General features: G+C 36.9%; 1 long non-coding RNA gene across 1 annotated transcript in view; it reads right to left on the minus strand.

The window, feature by feature from the left end:
* LOC141277247 (uncharacterized) overlaps positions 1-12,221 on the minus strand; it is a 280,618-nt gene that overhangs the window by 190,448 nt on the left and 77,949 nt on the right. Inside the window, exon 2 of the long non-coding RNA XR_012328297.1 lies at positions 11,729-11,994. This is a non-coding gene — a long non-coding RNA (uncharacterized lncRNA). The remainder of the gene's footprint in view (positions 1-11,728; positions 11,995-12,221) is intronic.

Below are 12,221 nucleotides of genomic sequence, written 5' to 3' on the forward strand. Positions count from 1 at the left end.
AACTGAAACACAAACACTCACAAAAGAATGAAAAGAAGTTTAAAAATAGATAAAAACAGAGCTGTAGGATCATATCAGATGGCCTAATATATATGTAACTGAAGTCTGAGAATGAAAAGAGAGAAAGAAATGTTTGAAGAAAGAATTTTTCAAAATTAATGAAAACCAATAAACCACAGACGCAAGAATCCCACAGAACCTCAAGCAGGACCTTTTTTTGAAAAAGGAAAAACAAACTACCAAAAAAACCACCTAGACACAACCCAGTCACACTGCTGAAAAAATACTGAAGACAGATGGAGAAAAAAGAAACATTACATTTAGAGGAAGAAAGCTGAGTGAAAATCTAGGAAGAAAGCTGAGTGGAAATCTAAAGTACCATCGCTTATATAATTTAATATCATAAAAACAAATTGTGACACTCATCTTGGTATCTTATTGAGTGTGTTTGATGTTTCCTCAGAATTTTCTCTGATATGACTATAGAAGTTAAGGAAAGAGACCTACTCTTATCCTTTTATTAATATTACCTTTATCGCTTTGCATAGTACTGGACAAAGCATGGGTATTCATTAAGTACTTGATATTCAGTAAGACTTCAGAGCAAACTTGCTTTTGCATTTTTTTTGCACGTTATCAGCGAGCTTTTCTCACAAGACAGTCTTAAAACATAAAAGTATTTTTAAATTACTTTTATGAAACTTCTTATCTTACATTCTCTACCTTTTACTTTTCTGAAATAAGAGACGAGATACACATTTGTGGGGTGGCCCCACATTTACCAAAATGAGGTCATGGAGCCTCTTCACTCTTGATATTTCCTCTCCCCAACACCTACATATTGAATTTTAGATAATATTATATTCACCAATGTATTGCCTTATTACCCACAATTTCTTATGTGTACTTTGTTTTTCCTCCACAGATCACTGATTCTTCAAAATAATATCTGTAATGTCTGTTTTATATTCTGTACATAACAGATACACAGTAAATTGCTTGGTTACTAATGTTAAACATGATTAAAATACCTAGGAAGGTCCAGCTCTGCCCTTTTAATTTTAGGTCACAGGCCCAAGAAGAGTGACCCTCAAATATGCAGATGTGGAGTCCTCTGTTGAACTTTACCCTGACCTTCATCCATCCTCTCAGCTGCTTGTAACCCTGCTGGCCTCAGTGTCACCTTTCTGGTCTGACATCTGTCCCAGCCCATGGTCAGATTTGAGGTTCCCTGATCTACTTCTTTATCTCTGATTCCTCCACCATCACTTTATTCCCTAGTCCATGGCCTATTTTCTTCCAAGCACTGTATTTGTTCACACAGGCTTTCTAGAACCTTCCTCATAAGCTACATACCAGGTTCTAATTCCAGTCCCAGGAGTCAGACTCTGGGAAGAGTTATCTTAAAAGTTCTGAAAACAAACAAATCGTACATAAAGCCCAAGTAAAAAGGTGATAATACCACATATGTAAGTCGTTCTTTTACTAGAATTATATTTAAGGGAAATGCACCAAATTTTCACAAATTATCTATTAAATCAAAGAATATAATTCCAAAATTAATAGTTTAGCAGCATGTCTAAATAAATGGAATATTCAGCCTGCAAACTTCCCATAAAAGTAGAATTATTATTTCACAAAAACTTGTACCACTCTGAAGACTAGCATTTGCCAGTATGCTCTTGAAAACAAGTGTTCCTAAGAAAACTCCAACAATCTGAGCTTAAAAGATGAGAAACACTGAAGTGTCCAATCTATTTCTCTGACCCACCCAATGTACCACAGTTGATTCTTATTATTTGTGATAATTATATTCTATAAAGTTGCTGCAAACACTAAATTAGCAAATGCTGAACCACTAGCCCTAGAGGAAATATAGAGTTGGGTTCTTGTGAGCTTCTAGTCACAATATTTTCATCAACCAATCAATACATAACCTTGTTTTATGTTTAAAGACACCTTATTTGATATATATTGTCAAGTCACTAACACTGAACTCATGTCCAACAGTACTATAACTCATCCCTGACGAAGCTTATCTAACATGTATTCTCTCTGTAGGGCATATCACAGCCTTCTCGTGCTTAGGAACACTGGACAGCACATCAACATTACACTTGGGGGACATTTTATAAAAGCAAAGTCAACAAAAAGCAAAAAAACGTGGGAAATGTGGCACTCAATAGGCCACCAAAAAAACATTAGCAACTTGTTTATATAGTATCAGCACTGGAAGACAGAAGATGATCAGCTTCTTTGACCTCAGCTAGGAACATGCATGTAGGGTGACTCACATTTTTCATCAATCTGTGCATGTGCACAAATGACTGCAAATGCACTGTCAGTATTGATCTTGTGGTTACAAATAAATTTTAACAAGTAGGCAAGTTCTCAAATACATAATCCATGAATAATAAGGATCAACTGTATCTCCACCTCAAATATCTTCCTCAATGGCCCAATCTGATATATACCTTGAACCTCATCTCGCCTCTCAGTTTACTTGTTACTTATGCATCAACCTCACCCCTTGGTTTCAATGTGTGTCTTCATCCTTCTACTCATTGCTTGGTCCTAGGGTCCTTGACCCAGCAATGCAGTCACATGGATGAGCCTGGGGAAGGCCCATCCTGCCTCATGCATAGGCACTGCCCTGGACACCATCTCCACACAGCTCTTGATTTCCACTATTTCAACAACATCCATGCAAAACCTAAATTCACAGCCCATTATCACTTTCTTCTTCAATCTACTAGTATTTTCAGAATCTAAAACCTCTCATTGGAAAAGCTTAAAGGATGAGTCGCTGAAAACAAGGATGATTATCTGGACCATTTAGTTCTAAACTACTTTTAGATCATTTATAATTTTTTTAGGTCTGGGAAACCCGCAATAATTATCCCAACTCTACTTTCTCTTGCTAAGAGAAACTTGGTCAAATACTGCCTATTTTTCTTCTCCATAGAGAAGTATTAAGTCTGTGGGCCTCTGCTTTCCTTTGGGCATATTGAAGCTGTCAATAAAAACAGACACATATATAGACATGATTATTCATTGGTGAGCTAATTTATTTTATCGACTCTTTGTTTTAGTTCCCTCTGTAACTGAGACAGGGAAGAGGAGACTGGAAAAACTAAAGCACTGAAGTTTAGACACCTTGAGCTGTGAACAGAGGTGCACCGAAAGCTACATAAGGTATAATATCACAAGTCTAAGGTTTGGAAGGAACTTAAAGGTCTTCACCTTTAAACTGTGGGCACCATCAGAGTCAGGCTCAAGGTTGGCTTTGTTCACCACTGTGAGCCCAAAACATCAATACTTTGCCTAGCACACTGTAGACAGTAAAAAATATTTAGTTATTTCTCAGCAATAAAATAAATGATATATAATACATGTGGACATACCTCAAAAAATGTTAAGTGAAAGAATCCTCACACAAAAGGCACATTCTGAATGATTCCATTTAAAAGAGGATCCAGAATAGGCAAAACTAATCTATAGTGGAAAATAATCACAATAGTGGTGCCCTGGTTGGGGTCAGGAGAAGAATGCAGATTGGAGATTGCCTGGGATGGGGTACCTTTAACAAGCCTCTCCCCCAGGTTTTCTGATGTGTGACCAGATTTGGGAATGACAGATCTGCTCCAATCATTAGAAAGTCTTCTTTGGGATTGGCTCATTTCATTTTTGGAAAGCTCTATTGAATTATTTTTTTCCTTCCATTGAACTAGAATCTACCTCACTGGGATCTACCACTCATCTTATTTTCGGAGCCATAAACTGAAACCCTCTCCATTATAATAATTATAGCTTTCATTATTAATGCTTATTACATTATGTTAGGTAATATGTTCTGTGCTACACTCAATATGCATTATCTCGCGGCAGCCTTTTAAATTTCATCCCCACGCCCTCCCATCTTCCTTCCTTTCCTTATACCAAGCACTTAGAGGAGCTTCGACTTTCAGGAAATTATGACATGGCTTCTAGTCACCTCTCCATCTTTTTCAGAAAGTGGTCACAAAGTGAATCTCAGACATTCTACTCTGCTGTGAATGAGTTTCAGATCTTTTTCTGAAAGTAGGTATTGACAGAAGTGGACACTAAGCAACATAAAAAGGAGAGCCTAGAACCAAATAGAGAATATTTGGCTACTGTTCTACCTGACACCAGTCCTACTTAAAAGGAGATAGTGTGTTCCTCTATTCAGCCAAATAAAAGAGTTCAAGCGATCTGGAAACCACAGTTTCTACTGTTTACAATTTAGACATGTTTGACTGAAATTTAAAATGAATCCTTTCAGCTGCCATGTTCCATGACCTAAAAAACATTTGTATGATATCTCAGTGTAAAATAACTTTACCTCGAGGTCTTTAATTTTGCTTTTTTGAGTAATATGTTCAAACATTCCTGTAAATGGCAGAACTTTAAACAAGCTGGATTGAAAGATTTTTTTAATAAGATTTGGGGGATGAAATCACCCAGTTACCTGTTTTTTCTATAGTCTACTTAAGATTTCTCAATTTTATAATTTTTACATGAATTATCATTGTACTCTGTCATGAATCAGATGGACGGATTAACTTTTTGGTGCCGTCAATCTAACCTTCAAAGTGTTGGCATTCTTGGATAGGACACTTTTTTTTTTTATGAATTGACGTTCTTCATGTATTCATAATGTGTTTCGTTAACATATTCCTATGGTTCTTCAACTGCTGATTTCAACACTGGAACTCTCCATTTCCAGCATATTTAGCCACAGTTCCCAGCATATTTAGCCACTGTTAGGTTTAACTTTGAAACTGCCATTTTTGGTGGCCAAAATGGTTCAATCTTATACTAAATTTGGAATTAAGGTAAAAGGTAAAGCAGAAGTACTATCAATTAACAATTTTACTTCTGCCTCTCACTGGAATGATTCTCTTTCCTCTCTACTGTGAACTAAAGTATAATTTTTTATCATGGATATTTTTTATAATTTTGAAAACATATACCTGAATCTGTCTCTAAGACAATCTTTTCCCCATTTTGACTCAGCTGTTCTTGAATAGCCACCCATCCTAACTTTCAGGGAACCACAAGTTTAAATGCAATGTCAACGTAGACTTTCAAAGGTAGGATGGAAATAAAGATATTTTATGTTCTTCTAAATAGTCTTTAAATTCCACTTCAAGTGGCTTTAAGATTATACAGAAGGTGCTTATAATTCTCTTACTATGTGGCATTGTGCCCTAAAGAACCCAGAAATACTCAGAACCTGCAAAGATGAGGAATTGATAGTATAAAAAGAATTTTAAATAGCAAATAAATCTTTCATAGAGATATTTACATTTTGAACATCTGGATATCAAAAAGATTTTACAGCAATTATAGGAAAGAGTTTTCTTTTGACAATATAAAAATGATTATTATCTGTGATAACTTACTATGAAATATATTTTGTAACCAATGCTCTTAACTTATATTTTCCAACTTGGATTAAATATGTGTATTTTGCATCTGAGAAGGCTAATTCCTTCCCAGATCTCACCAATACAAAATACTTTGTCTTCTGTGTTCCCTGCTATTACCATCATCTGACCCCCATGCTATCTTGTTCTATTAGTTTTGATACATACGTACATACATCTCATCTACTATTTGAACACTCCTTGACGAGTGAGAATATGTCTTAAATATCTGTTTCTCTCTCAAAGTCTTGTATATTGGAAACATCCTTGCACACTAGAGCTCCTATCTCATTTAAATCAACTGTTTTTTCCCCTTAGACCAATTTAGTTACCCTTATTTGTATCCTTCCTATTCCATCTCTGCTCCTATTTCTAGGGAGGCAACAACTGAACAATATATAGTAGTCTAAGTACAAACACACCTAATTTTATTTAAAACCTACAGCTAAGGTGATAAAGACTCATGTGCTTAAAGCATCTGTGTTCTATGTAATCCCAGAATGTATATAGGTACTACGTGAAAAATTAAATCAGGTATTAGCTCAAAAGATCTAATGGCCATCTCAGATGTTTCAGGTCTCAAGTTTAACAATATTAAATATTTCTGTACTACTAATCTTTCAGAACTATGTTAATAAGATCCATGTGTGGATTGAGTCACTTCACTAGAGAAACCCACTGTCAGTAACCCCAGGAAATACAAAATTCTTTAATATAAGATCCCAAGGAATCTCCATGAGAGATACCTTTCAAAGGAGCACACGAATATCTTCTGCCTTAATTTCTGATTATTACTTTCAAGTAGAACATAGAGAGATTTCCAAGGCTAAAATCTAAGGCAAATGTCCAGATAATTAAAGTCAAAAATCACAATAATCATCTAAGTAATTGAAAAAAATTAGTTATTATTAACATGTGTAATCAAGGGCCTAGGGTTAAATTCCTGGTTCTGTCACTACCTTAAGCTGAGAGGACTTGGAACGGTCATTTAATCTCTCCAAGTGTGTCTTCTCATATCTTGAGTGAAGAAACTGTCCATCTACTTGAGAGAGATACTTTGAAAATTATGTTAGAGCAGGGTTTCTCAACCTTGGCACTACTGACATTTTGGGCCTTATGTTTCTTGTTGCAGTTCTGTGCACTGTAGGATGTTCAGCCACATGTCTGGTCTCTACCTACCAGATACCAGTAGTATACACACACACACTGGTAGGAACAACCAAAAGTGTCTCCAGTCATTGCCAAAAGTCCACTTTGGGGTGGGGGGGCAAAATCACCCCCCACCCCCAGCTAAGAATGACTGAAATAAATGATTTATATAAAAGCCTTCACTGACACATCAAATATTGATACATATAGATCAGTTATTATGTGCCAGACACTGTGCCCAAGTCAAATAAGATGTGATTCATGCCCTCAAATAATTTACATTCTAGTACAAGAGACAGATAAACAAATCAACATTTGCATTGATGGCAGTTTGGGAGCCTGTGGAGCGGGCAGGGAACAAAACATTTAGATGTTAAAGAGTAGAAGCCACAGGAATTCGTGGCTAAATGGATGTGGGGGATGAGTAAAGGGAAGAGAGAAAAACAACATGTTAAAAATGGCTAATTATTATTTAGTACATAAGTCAAAGAGTTCTTCCACAAAAACAGGAACATTTCCCGGAAGAAAAGTCACACCATGTAAATGGTTGCAAAATAAATATTGACTCCTCTGTGACTGCTTTAATTTTAACCAGTCGGGGAACTCACATAGACCAACTACTCCCTTTCTTCCGACCAATTTGCACTCGTATCACCAGAATTATCAAGACCAACAGGGGTTGTCTAATTCCCATACTGTAACTGGACTATCAAGTCCACAAAAATGGCAGTAACGCGATGAGGAACAACGTGCACAGTTTATGGTTTATTTCATTCACTGAAGAACACATCATTTTAACATTTCCTAAGAGTTTTATTCTATAATCAACTTTAAGCCCAAGTCAAATGCATCTGTACCAATGCCACCAGAAAATAAACCTAAATCAGAGTGAAAACCACCTTTCCCCCATGACAGTGGCGATGTGTATTTTTTCAGAATACTATCTGCATGTGAGGTCCACACAGAGGTGACTATTAGCTCCCCCTTGCTGTGGAACAGCAGCGCAAACAGCTATCCATTATCTCATGGCACTTTCTAGCTTGTGTGATACCAGCAAAATGTAGCTTCAAGACACACAACACAGTATTCATTAGAGGAAAGCTAGTTAGATGCTGCCAATGGGACCCTTTGGCTTCTGGTCCTGCCCAGGTATTTGGATGAGGTCCAAGTGCCTAACCACATCAATTTCAAATGAACTTCTCTTTGCAACTGCATGTTACCCAATACCCCAAAGTATATGAAAGCCTTCCTGATTTTTAGAGTTTATAAGCCCCCAACAATGGAATTCTGTGTGGAAATATCAAAATTCAAGTAACAAAGAATTTTTCAGAGGATCAAAAATAGAAACCATTATTGGAGTATAAAAACATTTTAGTTACCTAAGAATCCACATTTCTAAGAAAAGCAGCCTTATTAAACGATGTTTGCTCAATAGGCAATTTTCCTCCATTTAATTTTCATAAATAGATCCCTTTGAAATTTATTTTCCCTAACAAAGGCTGCACATTAACAACAAATGATACAACATCTTCAAATTTTAATTAATGTCAAGAGCTTTATTTTGCTTCCAAGCAACTTACAGAAACATGTTATTAATATAATTTAATTTAAGGGGGTAGGCATTTGTTTTCTATTTTTAAAGAGGTGGTTCTGAAATTCTGGCCCTGTCAACATCATTTAAACATTCCTGTTCCATGCCTCAATATAATAAATTAAATCAGCATTTTAATTGTGCCCATGCTTTGTGGTTCCTGGCAGCACAAAAAGATTCTCTGTGAGTGCACGACTTCGCCCAAAAAAACCCCACTGAGTGATTAATTACTAGTCTGGAAGATATAAATATGTCTCTCAATAAAGACAGTATGGACTGCTGGAAGCTCTGACCTTATACATCTCTGTAGGACGCCTTAACTTAGCAGACATCCTCCTAATTCAAACAAGACTCTGGCTCCAGCATTCACAGACAGCTCTACGGTGATACACTGTTTCTCTGTTGAACAGCGTACTTTAATTAGCATCATTTGGTACATATACAAGAATCAGAGGGAAATCGGGTTTTTTATGTACAAATATGTAGAAATCTTAAGGTGTCTCTGCTCCTTACATAAGGAAGAACTGAGAACAAAAAATAACCTTGAGTTTTTATAAATCACCATCTTTACATATAGTATTTCACATTACACCCTGACATTACTCATGTTTCATTCTGAGTTAAAGGTTTGACCAAGAAACCATAACTTTATAACCAAAGACATGAACCAGTAGGTCTATCTGGCTACGTCTGAACCTCACATATACTCTCTGGACTGAGAAGCTATCATGATCACTTGAGGGGAGAGAAGCTTACAAAAAGGACTTATTGGCCAACTCCCCTTACCTCCAAATAGTAAAAACAAGAATTGACAGAATTTCTAGAACTGTTTCTACAAGACCAAAATAAGGTAAAAGGAACTATACCAATCACTGAAATCATAAATTGCAAACCAAAGTCAACTAAGTTGAAAATAAAGATGAAGAAATATGGGGCTTCCCTGGTGGCACAGCGGTTAAGAATCTGCCTGCCAATGCAGGAAACACAAGTTCGAGCCCTGGTCCGGGAAGACCCCACATGCCACGGAGCAAGTAAGCCCGTGCGCCACAACTACTGAGCTTGCACTCTAGAGCCCACGAGCCACAACTACTGAGCCTGCGTGCTGCAACTACCGAAGCCTGCACACCTAGAGCCCACGCTCCGCAATAAGAAAAGCCACGGCAATAAGAAGCCTGCGCACCGCAGCCCCCGCACCACAGCCCCCGCTTGTCGCAACTAGAGAAAGCCCACACACAGCAACAAAGACCCAACATAGCCGAAAATTAATTAATTAATTATTTTTTTTAAATGAAGAAATCGAGACCTGAAGCTGGCTCCTTTAAGTTGGAGAACTGTCATGTGTAGCTTTTCTAATGCTTTGCATTCATGATCGTGGCATTTATTACCAGAACTAAACACCACATCTCCTTTACCCTTTCAGTTTTCTTGTTTGTTTGTTTTGTTTTGTTTTTTTCAAGGAGTGGGAAGTCAAGATTATCATACGTCATTCTGGCCAGTCTAGAAATCCAGACATCATGTTCCTAATTGTCCTGTTTAAAACAAGATGAAAGAAAGGTTCCCTAAAATGTCAATACACATTTGGCCAAGGAAAAAAAGTCATTTGTATTCAGACTTCCACTCTACTGCTATTTATATTTCTACTGGGCCTTGTCAAAGATAGTTTTTAAGCATGGTCATCACACTTAACTGTAAGGATTAAATCGCTCAGCCAACATGAGTCTGAATTGGAGCTCTGGAGTAGACCACAAAAACAGCCACACAATTTCAGCACCTCCCATCAAGAGGTAGAGAATATTTTCCCACCCCTTGAATCTTGGTTGGTCTTGTAGCTTTGACCAATAGAGTACACAAAAATGGCACTACACCAATCCTGAGCCTACGACTCAAGAGACCTTGCAGCTTCCATCCTCAAACTCTTGAAACTCTGTGCCCACCATGGGAACAAATCCAGGCTAGCCTGTTAGAGGTTGGGAGCCAATGTGGGAAATAACCCCAGTCATCCCAGCTGTCCCAGATGTGATCATGTGGGTCATAAACCCATCTGCCCAGGCAATCTGCCAGCTGACTGCAGATGCATAAGCGAGCCCAGCCAAGATTAGCTAAACTTAGCCCACATCAGAAGAACTGCCCAGCTGAGCCCAACAAACAATGTCAACCTGCAATATTATGAGCTAAATTAAATTGGTACTTTCACAGCCACTAAGATTTGGGGTGGTATGTTATGAAGAAACAGATAACAGATACAGGTCCTACAACCTCATAACTGTATCTTTTCTAGGCTTCCAGCCCCAATTCAAGTTTTCCACTATGCCCATAGCTTTTAACAGGTACTAGTATACATACTCTGTTGACCTAGTTCCTTTTGAATTCTGATACCACTTTTTTTCTGTAAAAAAATTTAGCACTTAGATAAATAATGCCCTATATAATTTCTCAAGGTATAGTTAAGTATTTATGATTCACATAGAAATGGTCTCTAAAGGTAGAGACCATGTTTTATATATTTTTATTATCCAACACACTAAACACAGAGGTGTTCAATAAATACTTGTTTTGAAAGTAGCTAGAGTTTACAAGATCTTTAAACTGTATCTGCTATGCTTTTCTAATTTATAACATGTAATTAATATTAGCCTGTTTCACCACAAAGGAGATTGATTTCATGCCTTCACAACCCTTTAACAAGTACGACATATGATAAATTTCATAAGAAAACCAGAACTAGATAAAATGTAAAATTTCTATATATAGCAAAAGATACAAAGAACACAATTTTAAAAAGGAAACTAGGAGAAAATAGTTATAGTATATTCAACAAAGACCTAAAAATCAATAGCATACAAAGAGCTCCTATGAAGCAATAAAAAAAGACAACCCAAAATAAAACTGAGAAAAATATTTAAATTGACAGTATTCATAAGTACAAATGAAAAAATGAAAACCACCTGTGCAAAGATGCTTAGCTTCACAGATAATCAGGAAAAAGTATGTTTAAATGAGAATTTTACCCAGATTATTAAAAATTTTAAAGATTAAATAGGATCCAGTATTGGTGACTGTGTATGGAAATGGGCCTTCTTTCACACTGTTCGTAGGAGTATAAAGTGGCATAGCTTTTAGGAGAACAATTGTGTAGTACAATTCCAGTTTACTTGTTTTTAATAGTAAACTGGAAAGGTAAATATTCATCAATACTCTCATGGTAAATACTGATTCACCTGTCTGTGGAAAAGTATGCAAAATTTTAGAAGAATGTGATGGATTTGTATATGCTGACATGAAAAGATCAAGGAATGTTAAGTTAAAAAGGCAGGTCGCCAAACAATAGTATAATACCATTTTTTATTAAGTATATAATTGCATAGAAAAAAGGCTAGAATGATATACACTAAAATAATAGCCATGCTCAGTTAACAGGGGGAGTATAGTTGGGAGAGTGAAGGAAAACAGTAAGTTTTTACATATTTATGTATCATTTGAATGTCCCACAAGCATAGGTTTATGTGATATGCATATAATTTGTTTATATTACACATACCTGGTCAGCAGAAAGGGGCAGAGCATAAACGCATTCAACCAGGGAGCCAGAGAAAGAGCTGCACCTTCATGGAGGAAATCTCCACTTTTATCCTAGTTCAAAGCAGTGGAGTGGTCGGCATTGCACACAGAGAACAGGAACGAGCACTGGGTGCCCTTGTAGCATGATTTCCCCCATGGCAGAGAAGAGGAGATACTGAGCAGTTAAGTGTGCTGGTGATCCTGTGTTTGGCCTCTCAGGACTACAGTGGGGCATCCTCCTGGAATCTGGAATTAAGAAAAACAAGATGAGCCTCTGAACGTTAAACTTCAAAATCAGCACAGAAGGAATCAGAGGAGATGAGAGACCACCTAAAATAATAACAAAGCTAGCAGTTACCAATCTCCAAGCAATCTCCTGTGCCAAGCACCAGGGACTTTCACACATCCTATCTCAATTTCGACAAAAATCCTCAGTTGTTTTTATTTTATTGAAGGGAAAATGAGCTTAGAGA

The sequence above is a fragment of the Tursiops truncatus genome, chromosome 19 (assembly GCF_011762595.2).
Source record: "Tursiops truncatus isolate mTurTru1 chromosome 19, mTurTru1.mat.Y, whole genome shotgun sequence".
Taxonomy (NCBI): domain Eukaryota; kingdom Metazoa; phylum Chordata; class Mammalia; order Artiodactyla; family Delphinidae; genus Tursiops; species Tursiops truncatus.